This window comes from Gambusia affinis, linkage group LG07, assembly GCF_019740435.1.
Source record: "Gambusia affinis linkage group LG07, SWU_Gaff_1.0, whole genome shotgun sequence".
In the NCBI taxonomy this organism is placed as follows: Eukaryota; Metazoa; Chordata; class Actinopteri; order Cyprinodontiformes; family Poeciliidae; genus Gambusia; species Gambusia affinis.
The window spans coordinates 3567344-3584044 of NC_057874.1; the positions used below are offsets into that span (position 1 = coordinate 3567344).

The following is a 16701-nucleotide window of genomic DNA, read 5'->3' on the forward strand; positions in this document are numbered from 1 at the left end:
CACAATCTTTAGCCGTCAGTAGAAGGTCAGGGAGGAAGTGGAGGAGATTCATCTTTTCACAGATTATCTGTCTCATAACAAACTGTCATGAAGAGAAAGCAAGGCAGTTGTATGCCTTTAAAATTGTGCTGCTTTTTATTGTTCAAATAGACTCTAGAAATTGTAACAGCAGGGGGGCCAAATTAAATTTTTTGTTATGGGGCCCAAGTTTCATGATGGCGCCCCTACTGGATAGATAGATGTCAATCTATCTATACAGACAGAGAGATGTTTGTATCATTTTCTTGGTTATAAATATCTAGTTTCAACTGTGCCTCTATTTTATTTTTATTTTTAAATTTTTAGGTGGCCATGTTTCATGTTTTACGACTTCTGTGGTCAAAATCTGGGGACAGTTCAAGTGTTCTGCTTTTCATGTGGGAAAACTTCAGTTCTTGGCACAAAGTGAAGACATCAGTAAATAATCTTGAAGTTCTCTTGGTTCAACAAGCCATAGATGGAAATACCGGCTAGTTATCAGTAAATATGCTGTTCCAATTCTGATTCTGATTTTTGAATATTTTTCTATTAACATACTTTACTGTACATTACTTTTCAGTACACTATTTATATGCTACTTTTAATAACTCCACAGTACTTGCGTTGAATTTTTGCCTTTACTGCATTTTACTCTGTTTTTACATATTTTATCTTCTATCTTTATGTGAACCGAACTGCTTTAATTGTGTCACAGTTAGTTTAACAGCTGAATTTCTCCATTGTTGGACAGTAAAATAATTTCTATTCTGCTCTATTTTGTTTTACAGGGTCGGTGCTGGACTCGCTCTCAGAAGAGGATCTGATTAAGACGTACTTTCATGACGGCTGCAGTCATGCAGAAGTTTTGGATTTCTTGTCAACAGTTCACAATGTTCAAATGAGCCGTTGCTCTTTAAAGAGCAAATTTAAAAGGTTATCAATGTTATGGAAACCAATTATGTCATTCTAGACTGTTTGTGTTTTTTCTGCTGAAATTTTTCTTCATTTGTTCTAATTTTGGTTTGTTGTTAGTCCCAGTTCTGGATGATCTGATGAATGATCTGAAGGAGAGACACGTCTAGTGCGGTTTGTGTTCATGGGTTTGCTGCAATGTGACATTGATGAAAGCAAGGAAAGATGGACTACAAATACCATCAGACCTGCTAAACAGTCTCACTGTTCATCTGGTAAACCAGATGTCATGAACCACCTACCTAACAAGATTTTTGTTGTTTTTCTCATTTGTTTAATTAATATCTGGTTCATTTGTTGCCTGTTTGGCAGCTTTGAAAAATAATTTGTCAAAAAAAAAAAACAATAAAAATCAGCCATGTGTTAATAGTTTGTCACTTTTTATTATAACAGTTTCTGATTACATAAAAATATTCATTTCTAATATTTATGTATAAATACAATTAAGCATTACAACAGTTTTCAACAAGTCATAGCAGTTGGTAGTGACAGTTGAATGTAGAAATATAAATATAGAACTAAACTATGTGTCCTGTGCATATTTTACTCCTGGGTTTGGCAGAACAGACTGTGGGTTCTCAGACTCCCAGGAGGAATTGGGACAGTTTCTGACCGAGTCAAACAGCAGTCAATGTGGCCATGACCGTCTGTAGGGACAGTTTGAGGGCCTCTAGAGACAGTGGCCCCATGCATCCACTGACTTGGGAATCCTATGTGGAAAACTACATAAGACTGGAAAACATGGTGGACTTGGAAATAAATGAGTCTAAAATTTAAAGGTGTGTCAAACAACTAGCAGCAGAGTCAGAACTTTGACAGAGCAGCTTTCACAAGTTAACATCCACATTTGTGTTTTGTGATTCTTTATTTGAAGTCAATAAAGTCCAGAGAGTTTTGTATCCCAAAGTCCATGTCTTTTTAGAAACTGATGGTTTGTCTTGGGCTTTGGTATTTTGTCAGTGTTTGAACAGGAAAGCGAGGTTTGGTCCGTCTCAAGGAGAATCCCAGCAGTCTGGTTTCTTCTTGTCGTCTGGTGCTGCCCTTTTCACTGAGATGAACCTCAAAGATTTCCTCTCACATCAACTTTTCCACACTTGAAGCTCCAAAGCAGAAATGAAATCCAGGGTTGAAAGGTCATCCTTGAATCTAGAAAACATTTAGGACAACCATCACTTACTGATGCTAAAAAGAGTGTGTTATCAAATGGATGTTTTACAGTCATACATAAACATTAATATTTCTAATCTTATTTTTTGTTCAGCACAGGTAATATTACAAATCACCTGATTCAGGGTTTTACTTATTTGTCTGCTGGCTACTGTTGATTCTTACCCAACATTCACTTGTTTTAACTGCAACAAAATAGTAACTAAATTAACATAGTTGGCAACACTTGGTTTGTTATTGAAGGACCTACTTCACATGATCTCTGTCTCTTCATGCTGTCCTGTCCTCAGCTGTCCCCCTGGTCCATCAGGAAACATTTTTTATGGATTTCCAGCAGGATTTTCTGTCTCCTCAGTCCTCTGTGTCTTCTCTCTCCTCATTGGTCAAGAGTTGTTGTCTTTTCTCGCTGATGCTGGAGAATCAACACATAATCAGACACACATTCAGTCTAAATAACAGATGATTGAAGGAGACTTTCTGATCAAGTCATCATCAACCAGTAGATCAGCAGGTTCTCTGCTCTATTCATGATCCTCCTTCCATCAGTACAAAGCTCATCAAAGCTCTGATGTTATGAAAGAACTCAATGAAAAAAATCAGACAGAACAAAAAGGTCAGTGAGGAGAAAGTACAGCAGAAAGTAGAAATCAGATTCGAGTGTTGACCTCAACTTCATGCATATTGAAAACCTTTAATTGTGTAAAAGTAAATGTTCTTACTTTTTTCATCAACTGGGTTCTCTTATCTTCCTCCACCTGACTGACGGTGTTGAAGGTGGAGGATTCCAGGCTCAGGAGATCCAACCTGGGATGATCAGAGACATTATTGATCTGAAGAATCTGAATCTGGGTTTTCTATAACGTTTCTATAATTCTTTAATATTCAGTGTCTGACTCATAAACAGGTGAATTTTCAACATAAGATTCAGTGGCAACACTTGGTTTGTTATTGAAGGACCTACTTCACATGATCTCTGTCTCTTCATGCTGTCCTGTCCTCAGCTGTCCCCCTGGTCCATCAGGAAACATTTTTTATGGATTTCCAGCAGGATTTTCTGTCTCCTCAGTCCTCTGTGTCTTCTCTCTCCTCATTGGTCAAGAGTTGTTGTCTTTTCTCGCTGATGCTGGAGAATCAACACATAATCAGACACACATTCAGTCTAAATAACAGATGATTGAAGGAGACTTTCTGATCAAGTCATCATCATGTCCTCACCTTTTCCACAATCTCTTCCAACCAGTAGAACAGCAGGTGGAGCAGGTCTTCTGCTTTATTTGTTGGTCAACTCAAGTCATGTGACATGAGTTGATAGAGAAATGAAATAAAGAGAAAAGACAAGAGAGTTAAAGAGGAAAATAATCATGGACAGCAGACAGAACCAGTTTGGAACTTTCAACTCAACTCTACGCAGCTCCATCTGAAATGTTTAGTTATGTTGAGTAGATAGAAATGTTCTTACTTTTTTTCGTCAACTGGGTTCTCTTATCTTCCTCCACCTGACTGACGGTGTTGAAGGTGGAGGATTCCAGGCTGATGAGGATCCAACCTGGGATGATCAGAACATCAGAGATCTGAGACGTCTGGACCTTGGATCAGAGACTAATGTCTGTATTTTTTAATGTCCACATGGAGAACCACGAAAGAATCCAACGATGAACCTGAAAGATTCAAACTGGGAGACTGGATTAATGAAGGACCAGGTGAGAACAATTGACTATATTAGAAGCACCGTGTGGGGAAGCACCGCTATTACACCCTGAAACTTGGCATTTATTCCTGTCTTTTTCTTTTATCCTTAAAGATTTTAATTTGTTCTCTGCGGGATGTTTAAATTCTTCTACATTTTAATTTGTCCACCGTGACATCATATTAGTCCTAAAAGATGAATATTTCTCACTACTTGAGAAGCGTTGTCTCCATCCTTAGAGAAATGAATTTGTCCAGAAAAGCGTTGTCTCTTCTCAGTCTTAAGAGATTTTAGGTTTGACACCCAGCAGCATTACCTACTTTTAAAACCATTATTATCACCTGAGTTTAAATGTCTTGCTCATTTTAACATGTGGTGTTGAGGGTTTTGGAATCCAGCCACCAAATGATTGATCCGTGGATCAACAGTTCATATCCGGGTCCAAAGGTCCTGCCTATTTCTCTCTTCCTCTTTCATCTTTGAACGTTTGAATTAACTCCCGTTTTTACTGTCGCTGCCGTTGTTATTTCATACTTTAAAACGTTTCATTTCCTGTGGTTTTTATAAAGTCCAGACCAGAATGATTGTAACTTTAAAACCGCTGTTTCAATCCATTTACACCAGAGCTCAACCGATTATAATGTGTCTCCATTTGTATTTTTTTATGTCTTAAAAATTAGAACTGTCATAAATATTGTTTAAATTTTAGAGTTTAATTTGCAGCAGTGTTGTCTCAATTGTATTGATTCCAATGTCCTGAGCCGCGTTGTCTTAATAGTTTTGAGGTTTGATTTTTACCCAGCAAGATTGTTTTATTTTAATATTAATCCTGTAGCGTTGTCTTATTCCTTTTAGTGTTTATCTTTTATGCACCATCCATGTCCGACTACTTTTAGTGTTTTTTGTTTCCCAGTATGGTCTTGTTCCTCAGAAATTTAAATTAGCATCCTCCAGCATTTAGTCATACATTCATTAACAGCAAAAAAGTCAGCATTGCCTGTTCTACCAGAAACCTTAACATCTAAAATAAAACATCTAGCAGCGGGATAAAGAAAATCCCTGGTGCAAGACGCTACCTAAGGCATCCTCGGTCCTGCTAGAATCCTTAACATCTAAAATAAAATATCTAGCAGCGGGATAAAGAAAAGCCCTGGTGCAAGACGCTACCTAAGGCATCCTCGGTCCTGCTAGAAAGCCATTGGCTTTAAACAAAACAACATAGACATTCCAGTATCCTAATGGGTCTTCTCTGGTAGGTCTTAGTTTTTCAAGATCCCAATCTAATCAGAGTCATCACTTGACAAGTCGTAGTGAGGTCTAAACCACACTTGTCTGGGACTCTCTCTTCCTCTAATTCCATCAGATCCAATTCCAGATGTTGAGGGTATTGGTTCCTCTTCTCTGTCCATTTGAGACTTCATCCAGACACAAAAACAAGGGAATGTCGCACTTGGAATTTTGCAGTATGTTGCTGGGGAAGTACTCACGACAGGGAAGGCAAATGGGATCCTCACAAGCTGTGCTTGGTGGACGACTGAGGACGGGGGATGACAAAATAGGATCTTCACTGATTGGGGGACTGATGGCATAAACAGACACAATGGGACCTTCACATGGTAATCTTGGCGAGGGACTGAAGACAGGGGAGGACAAAATGGGATCCTCACTTGCACTCATAGGTGAAAGACCAAAGGGTGAAAAAAGGTGATCCCCCCACAATGACATGGGGGAGGGACTGCGGTCAGGGGATGACTGAAAAGAATCCTCACACAACACATTTGTGGAGGGACTGAGAACAGGTTCCTCTTCATGATCGCTGTTCCGGGACCTCTTGGGAGGGAGCTCATCTCTAGGTTGATGCTCCCCGGTGCTTTTGGCAGAGGGCTCCTCTTCAGAAACACTGTCCCTTGTCCTCTTGGCTGGGGGCGCCTCTTCATCATCATCACTGTCCCTAGTCCTCTTGGAGGAGGGCTCCTCTTCAGCATCACTGTCCCTTGTCCTCTTGGCTAGGGGCGCCTCTTCAACATCATCACTGTCCCTGGTTCTCTTGGAGGAGAGCTCCTCTTCATCATCACTGTCCCTTGTCCTCTTGGAGGAGGGCTCCTCTTCAGCATCACTGTCCCTTGTCCTCTTGGAGGAGGGCTCCTCTTCAGCATCACTGTCCCTTGTCCTCTTGGAGGAGGGCTCCTCTTCAGCATCACTGTCCCTTGTCCTCTTGGCTGGGGGCTCCTCTTCAGCATCACTGTCCCTTGTCCTCTTGGCTAGGGCCGCCTCTTCATCATCATCACTGTCCCTGGTTCTCTTGGAGGAGAGCTCCTCTTCATCATCACTGTCCCTAGTCCTCTTGGCAGGGGGCTCCTCCTCAGAGTCACTGTCCATTGTCCTCTTTCCGTTTTTGCCGGTCACCGATGTCACACGAGTCGCATCCCTTACCAAACCTACCTGATGACGTTGCGAGACACCAAAAGGTCTGGAATCATCTGGACTCAAAATGGGCTCTTCAAGTGAGGTCAAGTGAAAAATGTCCTCTTGAAGCTTCTGAGCCATCTCAAGCTCAGCGTAAGGACGGTCCACCGTTGGACTGCAGCTGGTAGTACTGATACTTCCGTAACTGGTAGTCCAATCACTACCTACCTCATCTTTACTGTAGCTGGTAACAGAGCTACAACTGGAGCTGCTAATACAGCTACCACTGAAACTGCTAGCCCAGTCATCTTGACTGGAGCTAACACTGGAGCTGGTACTACAGTCAACAGACTGCGGAGGTGAACTACACCTCGGCACCTCTCCATGATCTCCAGAAACCATGTTGTCTGATATGGTTTCTTGGAAAACATTTGACCCCACCTTACCAATGTCCTTACCATCGGCTAGATGTTCCTCCAACGTTGGGGATCCGTCTTCTGGAAGAGCTACACAATGAGCTGTGAAGGAAAACAAGAAAAAACTATAATTTAGCATCAAGACCTTCACAAAAATCCAAAGCAATGTTTAAAGAGAACACTGAAATACCAAAATACACTAACCCAGGTTTGAGAATGTCTAAATATAAATTAAAGAAGTATGTGCTGTGTTGAGAACTTTTTAATAGCTAATAAAATACCTTTAATCTTACATTGTACCATCAGTGTGAATAAAATAAAACACTGTTACAAGTTACTCAGTTTACCCTCCTATAACTCTTACAAATCTTTGATGCTGCTGAACAGATAAGTTTTACCTTAATAGCCAAAACAAGATACATGAGCCATTCATTACTATTAAACTTAAATTACTGCTTACAGAACTTTAAAGCTATAAAAGAATTGAAAAATAATTAATATGTTTCCATTAGAATTTTTAAATTACTAAAATGTTAACTGTAGTTAATTAAAGTCCTCTGAGCTCCACAAATTTTCAGAATCACATCCACAGCTAATCTGACACCCCGTCAGTAAATCCTACAGTATGAATAAATACCCATATACTGCTACATATAGCCAACAGCAGAAATGTACATCTGTAAAAAATCTGAGTCTAAAGACTGGGGATCTAAATAAACAGGCCGACACAAGTGGCCTTTCCTCCGTTTCCAGTAAAAAGGGGCTCCTACAAAAATAAAACTGCTGATCTGGTTTAGAAATCCATATACAGTGTTAAAACGGCCATTATATTTTGTCTGGAGATGAAGCCAGACAAAATAATTCAAATAATCTGCATCCTTTATGTGTGCACTATGCCTCAAAGTCTTATTATCACATGTTAATATTACTCCAAATGGCTCAGTTATGGCTGCAGGTAGTGTTATGAAATTCATTACATCAGTCTGAAGATCATGGCTGCACACAACCCAGCAATCCCTTTGGGATTAATAAAGTATTTTTGAATTTGAATTCTGTCAATATTACTCTCTCCATGGAGACAAAGAACATCAACAAAATGGATTCCCTAAAAGTAATTCTCTCAAACTAAAATAATACGTTTTCCAATCACCACACCACTATTAATATTGCTGACTCTTTCTGAAAACGTAATCAGCGTGAAAATCTGTTACAGCTCCAAATATGCAAGGGACCAACACAGCATAAAAATAAAAGTGAACAATAATATTTAGTAAAACTATTTAGTAATAATACAGGAGAAATGCAGATCTAAAATATCTAAGTTATATAAACAGAAATATATATCTAAAAACTTTTCTCATCTTCAAGTATTAAGGTTTTATTTCAAGCAACGTATCCAAGGAGACCAAATGGGTTTTTGAGGCATTTTCTGAAACCCGGAACAGGCACTGACTTCTTATTCCAAAGATCTGAATAAAACTAAACAGATCTTCTAAAACCAGAAATAACTTTTTAAACTACATAAGCAGTATTAAACCCCCACAATCCCACCAATATTTGAACTAACAGATGAATCACAACCGAACTACCTGAAACCGAGATCATTGTTTTTCTAATGAATTTTAACATTCACTGATGACATTCAACTAACTTCTGAAAATGATACAATGGAACAAAACACTGTTTTCTGGTCCTGAGTAATTACAATAAACAATTTAGTTACTTTGTTAAATCAACAGGCAAACATTGATTGTTCTTTAATGACTTTTTCTAAGAATAAAGTTGTGTGTTGTCATTTAATCAATGTATCCATGGAGACTACATATACCACATTTTCAAAAAGCTGGTTCCAAAACTTCTTTCAAAACAAAACAACTACAGTCAGCATTACTGACATTTTCCAAAATTTCAAATAACTAGCATATAAATCACAATACAAATTCAATGAACTCACAAATATTTTACATCCCAAAAATGCAAATTATACCTTCCTAAGTTTTTGTCTTTCTTAACATTTTATTGAATTCGTTTTATATAATTTCCCAAATGTATCCATGGAAACTAAATATGTTTAGGCATTTTTTTAAAAAATGGACAAAGAACCATCCAGCATGCCAATAATTGAACACCAAAGTCATAAAAGCTAATTTTCACAAAGAAATCATTATTTTGTATTTGAAAATCAGCTTTGATTGATGATCACTACGACACAGACACACACATGCGCGCACACACACATACAAAGCTCATTACTGGGGCGACAGTGGTAGGAGTTTGCCCTGCAATGGCCGGCCTCTATCGTTGTGTCCTGGTCAAGACTCTTCTCCCACTTTCCTGTTGGCCAGAAGGGCCAATGGCTTGATATAACAGCTGTGGCTACAATCCATTAGCTTATCATCATCAGTGTGTGAACATGTGCATCAATGGAAATTACTGATTTTATGGAAAGCCTCTTTGAGTGTCCTAATAAACCTCTACAAGTCAGATGTCATTGCCATGGAAACCAAATGTTTTGTCAGGGCATTTTAAAAAAATAAAGGTCAAGAACAAGCTAGTTTTCCCGTTTTGGTTTGTTGTTTTTTTTCAAACCACCATAACAATTTTTCTCAAACACTAGTGCTAACATCCCGGACATCTATCCACAAATTTCAATATGCTAACACATAAGTCACAAAACCATTTACCTGACAAATTAACTCACAAATTAGTTTTACCCCACAAATGCAAAAAAGAGCCATTATATATTTCAAAGAAGTCAAGTATTTTTCGAAGCATTGGACTAGAAAGTCATCAAACCTGATACTCTTAGATCAAATAGCACCGTTTGAGCTTTTTCAAATCAATTCACCCATGTTAGCATTCCTGGCTATGCTAAAAAAAAACCCCACAGATCAACATGTCCCTATCTTGAAAAAATAATAAAATTAAACAATTTAAAAAACATTTTTGAAAATGTATGTTCCCAATGACAATTTATTATTTAAGTAATAAATATTTAATGCATTTCATTCAGCGTATCCATGGATACCGAGTGTGTATCACGGCATTTTTAAAAAAAACAAACAAACAAAAAAACAAAAAAAACGGTCAAAAACAAGCTAATTTTCCAACAACTGGACAGAAATTTAACCGTTTTTTCTTCTTTCTTTTCCACTCAGCATTAACAGTTATTCTCAGACACTAGCGTTAATAAAGCATTGGACGCAAATTCATTAAACCTGATACTCTCAGTACATACAGCACCTTTGTTTCAATCAATTTGCAGATTTTATGCTAAAAAAACCAAACAAAAACAGGTCTACACGTTCCTTTCTTCAAAAAAAAAAAAAAGACAAAACTAAACAATTAAATTACAGGCTATCAAAGTGGAAAATACATGTTGTTAAATGTTTTTTTTTAAAGTAACATTTTATTTAGCGTATCCATGGAAACTGTTTATCAGAGTATTTTTCAAAAAGTAACGGTCACGAACAAGCACATTTTTCAAGAATTTGACATTAATTCAACTAATTTGACTATAATTATGTGAAATGCATATGTTTCTTAAATCACTACATTTCCTGGAAATACAGTCAAGAAAAAAACTCATTATTTAAGATAGATCTATGCTAGCAAGAATGCTACTTGTTTTTTATATATTTTTTTTGTACAACAGGCAGTATTTCTTTTTTAAAAAAACGCACACAAACACAAAATAAACTAAACAATTCATTATTATTTTAGTAATAACTTGTTTTTGTTTATTAAAATTAGTAGAATAATGATATTGACCTTCCAGTTGACCACCCTGCTGGTCCTTCTCCTGGCCAGGATCCATCTCTCGTCGGTTTTCGGCTTCTTCAGCAAGTGCCAAAGTCAGCAAGTGCTTCTTGAGCAAGTTTTGCAATGTAGACTTATCCACAGGTTCAAACCTTCCGGGGCGTTATGCTCTTTCAGGCGTCTCCTTCAAAAGTCCCGTAGCAAAGGGAAAGAATTCAGAAGGTCGGCGTCATTTATAGGGTTGCCGACGCTAACGTCGTTTCCATGACTTTCATTGACGAAGGCTCAATGACGAATGCACGCGCTAGTGCGCGAGAGAAATTGGACTGCACAAATTACAAATTGCACCAGCTAAATAGTAAAAGATTCATGCAGGGCATCTTGTGTTGTAGTACATAGTTCGGTTACAAATCCCTCTTACAAGGCCAAAACTATATTAATATATATATAATTATAACATAATAGTATTTTAATATTAATGTTAAATTGTTATCTTGATATAAGTCGAAACATTCCCACATAGAGAAGCAACAACTTTTGTACGTATCAGAGAATTTTTATATCATTTTATTTATTTAGCGAATATGGGAATAAGAGAAAATCTGCTATTCTTGGAAAACTTTCACCTTCCCTTCCTTATAGAGGAGAGATGAAAAACATCTGAATGAAGTCAGCTGACATTTAAAGCAGATCCTATCTTTCAAATGAACCACCAAACTGAAGGGAGGTTTGACACATTGTTTTATTGTATGAAGGTAACATGTACTGAATACTTGCTGCTGCTCAAACATCCAAATGCCATCCCTGCACTGATCCCCCCTGCAGCTCACTTCACTTCCTAAGACATGTTGGATGATGCTTTACTTAAAAAAAAAAAAGTAGTAAAACAAGTGCAACTGTTAATTATTCTGCCTACTGCCGCAAAAATACCAGCCAGTAGTCGCAAAAACTCTTCGGTGAAAAAAAAATACTATATTTGCTTTGCATTGTCCCCACATGATGGCAATGATATAGCAGAATCCCATTAAATTCTTGATTAACATTGGTTGTTGCTATGCTGTTGTACGGTGTTTTATGATCTTCTTCAATGTGCCCTTTTTTAACTTTGAGCCCCAGCCCCTCCATAGGGCTCTGCATGGCCCTGCCGAGCCCCCAAATTGGTCTTAAAAAATGTTCCTGTTTATGTTACCCCCAATAATGAGATGGGATTTACGCCCTTGTATCGGTCCCCTATTTAGCGTATTGTGCAGAACGTTATGGTTTGGTGGGACTCAGATGTGGTACAGAGAACCTTCCTGCCTCTGTTCAGCTGGAGCCTCAGCAATGCTGACCGCAGGATTGCTGCAAACCTGCAACTTTTTGCAGGGTCTCATGAAGGTGCGGCGATTGTCTCCAGCAGTCATTGGACGAGAGGCGGAGTCCAACCCGGACAGGTCACCAGTCCTCCAGAGAGACACACTGGACAATGTTGGAAGAAAAACTCTAAATTAGCTTAATTTTGGAAAAAGCTTGGCTCTCTTTTCTTCCTTCCCGGGTCCCTGAGCGGATGACTTCACGGCCGGAAGAAAACAACGAGGCGTGCTGACGTCACAGTGTTATAGAGTTTAATCCAATGGGAAAACACCATATGAATTAACAAGGAAACTGCAGATTACAGAGAAGTACATTCTTTACCTGAGTCAGAGAATTAAAAGAAGAGAACAAAGACAGAAAGAAGGACAAAGACGCGTCTTTGGAGAAGGCGGATGCAAAAAGCAGAATCAAGCAGCCATCTGAATTCGTATTCTTGAGCATTCACTTTTCTAATGAAGGCGTTTCTTTTTGTTAATATATGCAAATAGGGCGTTCCCTGTTTTGACCAACCAAAAGCTACCTTGGAAAGACTTAGACCTTCCCCTCAGTTTAGGCAGAAATCAAAAGTCGTTTACTACTTGTTAAAATTATAAGTTATTTTCATCAAACTTAGTTTTCTGCTTTTCTGATTTCAGCATCTCCAAAAACTTAAATCTTTGTCCTCTCACAGAACAAAATGAGGTAGAATTCCTTTTCTAATTCAAACAATTTTCCTTTGATTCCGAAATTGTCACTGATAATACATTTTCAAATACATTAATCATCTACTAGATTAATACTTCTAACTTGGGTAATATACTTTAATCAAAAACATGCGATTAGTATTTAAAGATGTATTAAAATTAGACGTTAGTACCAGGCTGTAACCAACTCCAGATGCAGCCCTCTTCTCTGAGAAACCCCCGACCTTCGACCTCTGAGCCGGGGAGATATGGTTTATGGCCCACCTAATTTAAAGCCTTTCAAGAGAATAGTGTTTTGGTTAAACTCCTCCAAGAGAATGTTTATCTCTTGCCTCCTGGCTGTCTCCTAGCTTACATCTGTTTAGTTTTTGTCCAGATAAGAATGTTCAATCTACCTAAATGCACATGGCTGTGAGATTAACTATATTAAACACTCAAAGTAGTTATATTTCCTCAACAATTCCCCCTGTTGAGGTCTGAGAAATCAGACCTCAAAAATAAATCGATCATGTCTTCTAATAGAGGAACTAAAACAACTACGTAGTATACTAAATGATATAACAATTCCCCCTGTTCAAATAGAACTGTAAGAGGAATCCTGCACTATCCAACGCTTACATACTCACCTGGTGAACCACAAAATGCAACCTGTAAAAAATACCTATCATTGTAAAGAATATGAAGAATCAAAACACCCAACCATCACACTAGAACCAAAAACAGTACAAACAACACTACAAACAACCACACAGTAGAAAATGCAAGAACCTAAGACTAAGACAGATAAAATTGCAAAGAGGTGCCCCGCAAATTTAAAAAACAACACTCCCCACAAAATCACATTTTGGCTAAAATCATAAACACATAAAAATTGCAAAACACATTTCTACATATCCTTTGATAGTCCTCCGAAAACAAAACATGAATTCTTCATCAGGAGACGATCAAAAACATGCACAAAAAACGAGAAAACGCAAGTAAAAGATGACCGAAGTTGATGACAATCCTCTTGCAGCCTGACCCGTCGTGCCTCATAAACCTCAGGTTCCCACCTGAGCATCCGTTGCTCCACTGAAAATCGGAACATTATGTCAACATAACAGTGAGATTTTAAAGAACAAACGATGAAATCTTCTTTCCTTCGTAATTGCAGGACATCGGATCCGGATTATTATGCCAATATATCAGTGAGAATTTAAAGAATAAAAGATGGAATCTCCTTTCCTCCATGGAAGGACATCAGAACAGAATAATTATGCCCCTCCGAGCCGTTTCAGCATCAAATTCCGGGAACATGAAGCGGTCCTAGCAGGAAGCCCCTGCTAGACCCCTCCTGGAACCGCAGATCCACGCCGGCTCCCTGCCACGCCCGACGATGCTCCTCATCTGAAGACCGAAGCCGCAGATCGTCCTGCACATCTTGGAGCGCGCGTCGTGGCCCCCGTCGATGACCCCCAGGCACACCCAGTCGATTCCTGGAATTGGTCCAGAAGCCGGACGCTCCTGTGCCGTCTGGTACTTCGCAAATTCCGCCGCCAAAATCTGTAACTCAGTAAAGAAGTCGTTATGTGAGAAATGTGCAGATTCACCTTTTCATCCTGGTAATGTGGGCCACCGGTCCATGTAACGTCCGTCGGTTTTGAAGCTCAAATGGAGAGGCCCTGTTGATTGGTTACTAGACAGACAGGCATGGAAGTAATAGGCAAAACATCTACTCAATTTAATTTTTATGTGCACATAGTTCAGCCAATTTTTGTCTGATAATTCAGTTTAGTCTCCCTTGCTCTGTGATTGGGGACGATATATAATTTGTTTGCCAGTTATATTCCAAAATTTTATTTTCTGTTCTAATCACACATATTCATACCATGTATGCACAAACAGACGATAACACAACAAACAAAACATGAAACATTTAGTCTAGTCATGGTCAGTCACAAAACCGTCAGTCTATTCACATCATGTTCTTCATTGTTCAAATTTATTCAATCAAGAATTACGAAAGCTACAAGAATTTTCCAAATGTGTAGCATTAAATGTTTTACTATATTTAAATTTAGTCACCAAGATTTTAATCAACATGTGCATTCTAAAAAGATATTTCTCAAAAGTTATATTAGAACCTAATTAATAATTTCCTTCTGCCAAAACTTCTCACCAATTTTCAATAATTGTATATTCATTTCTGTTTCTCAGAGGTAAATTCTAATTTAACTATTTAATTGAGATGCAACAAATACTTCAATGTTCCACAAAACACTGCTAATTAACTCCATAATTATCATCAATTAGAGATTTAAATTTAAGTATAAACCAATTCCTTCAATCAGAAAAACCCTGTAAATGTCCGCTTATTTGCAAAACTTAATAGTTTAAAGACCTTTTCCTACTCATTTTATTTTCAGGATAATTTAATAATGTTCATAGGTAACGTTTTATCTTTATTATTTTGTTTTATCCAAATTCTCTGCCCTTTTCTGAAAGATAAACTTCCAAAACAAATAGATTAATTATTTGTAGCATGATTTTAACCTATAAGATTACTCAATTTCCCCAAAACATTTCACGTTACAGTCATTAATGATTTTAATAAGTAGAATTTCATCATATATTAGCTCCCTTGGAAATCATTAACGTTTAAAGAGTCACTTCATAGTTCTACTCATCTTTAACTTTTCCCAACATTCAGGGTAATCTGAGCAACCTTAAAGAATTTATCAAAACATTAAAACATGAATTTGAATATTTAGCCAGAAAATGCCCTTAGAAAGACCACACCACCAAAGTATTATTTATACATATGTAAAACATTTTAAGAAATATATCTTCTTTTACCACCTTTTCCTAGAAAATTCAACTAATGTTTGTCAAAGCCTGTTTACCAATCAAACTCAGCATTTTTGATGCTAAAAAATCTACATTTAATATTTTCCTTATTATTTATTGCTCAAATTTTCACCTCCCAAAGGAGAAGCTTGTAGATCAGATGTTATTGTTTTAGAATCACTTTTCTACGCCTGCTGCATGTGTTTTCTGTTCTCACCCCGTTTCCTGAAACAAAACCAGGAAGTTGAAGATGTTCCAGCACAACAGAGGTCAAAGCTGAACACTGTATTGGGCACGTGTTCCGTAGAAGGAGAGAAAGAGAGAAAAAGGACAGGAACCACAATAATCTGCCAGTGTGAAACTACAAGGAAGCGTTTTACCACGCCCCTCAACTTAAATAAATAAATAAATAAATAAAATATGTGGAACTGCTCCATCATGCATTATAAACCAAAACGGCTAAACCCAGGTCAGACTACTGCAGCAGCAACCCCCTCCGGTGTCACTAATCTGGGCTTGGCCATAAAACAAAGCGGCGCAGGGAAGATCAGGGGGGGACCACACGGAGCAAGCGCTTGAAACCAGGGCTTCCAAAGCAGAAAACAAGACAAGATCCCAGCATGGTCAGTCTGTTCCGGCTGTAAAAAGGCCCCAGTATATATCAGCCAGATGCTCCTCGACTTGTTGGAGCAAAAATCGTCCATGAGTATGAACTTTGAGAACAGGCATGGGAAGATCCATCAGGACAAAACAAGGATGTGTCATTTATCGTCCGGCCACACTGTGTACAGGGATGTGGAGACGTGTAGAGGTTGTCTCACCGCAGAAAAACCAACCACTGATATTGTCCAATCAGAGAGTGTGTGCAAGGGCATGACAGCATTCATGGTGGAAGAAGGTGCTGCTGTATCCACCAAAAAATGGCAAGGTTGTCCATCAACTGTCACATCCAGCAGGGGAACACCCTGACACAGGTTCTCCAGCCTGAAAATACTGTCCAGGACGTTGCGGAAGAAATGCAGCACCCGGATGTTGTTGTGACAGCAGGTGTGGCGACACATCAACTCGTGCAGCAGCCGGTGTATAGTGAGGACACTGTTGAACCCAGTGACCGTCCTCGCCACAATAGAAACACCTGTCCCTGCGTCTCCCGCCTTGTACACCCCCCTTTCGCACACCCGACCATGCGGGAGCCCCCTTCCTGCCCCCACGCCACCCTGGACCTGCATATACGTGAGGACCAGGTTGTGTCGCTGCAACAGGAGCCCGACCCGGAACAGGAACTGATAGAGCAGCAGCTTTTAACACAGCTTTAGCCTCCTGCCGCTCCAGTTTCGCAAGATGAAATTTCTGTCGAGCTTCACCTAATTGCAGCTTAAGAATTTGTTTCTTAAGATCGTCCAGCTCCTTCTCC

At 38.7% G+C, this 16701-nt stretch overlaps 1 long non-coding RNA gene across 2 annotated transcripts; it reads right to left on the bottom strand.

Moving 5' to 3' along the window:
• Nucleotides 1–1791: 1791 nt before the first annotated feature.
• LOC122833693 lies at nt 1792–5332 on the bottom strand. 2 transcript variants are annotated; one of them, XR_006371026.1, is made up of 6 exons: nt 3617–5332; nt 3373–3442; nt 3119–3280; nt 2877–2961; nt 2408–2569; nt 1792–2136 (listed from the first exon to the last, which is right to left on the bottom strand). It is a non-coding gene; the product is annotated as an uncharacterized LOC122833693 (long non-coding RNA). The 2 variants fall into 2 exon arrangements; XR_006371025.1 differs by having other exon boundaries at nt 3373–5332.
• Nucleotides 5333–16701: the final 11369 nt, after the last annotated feature.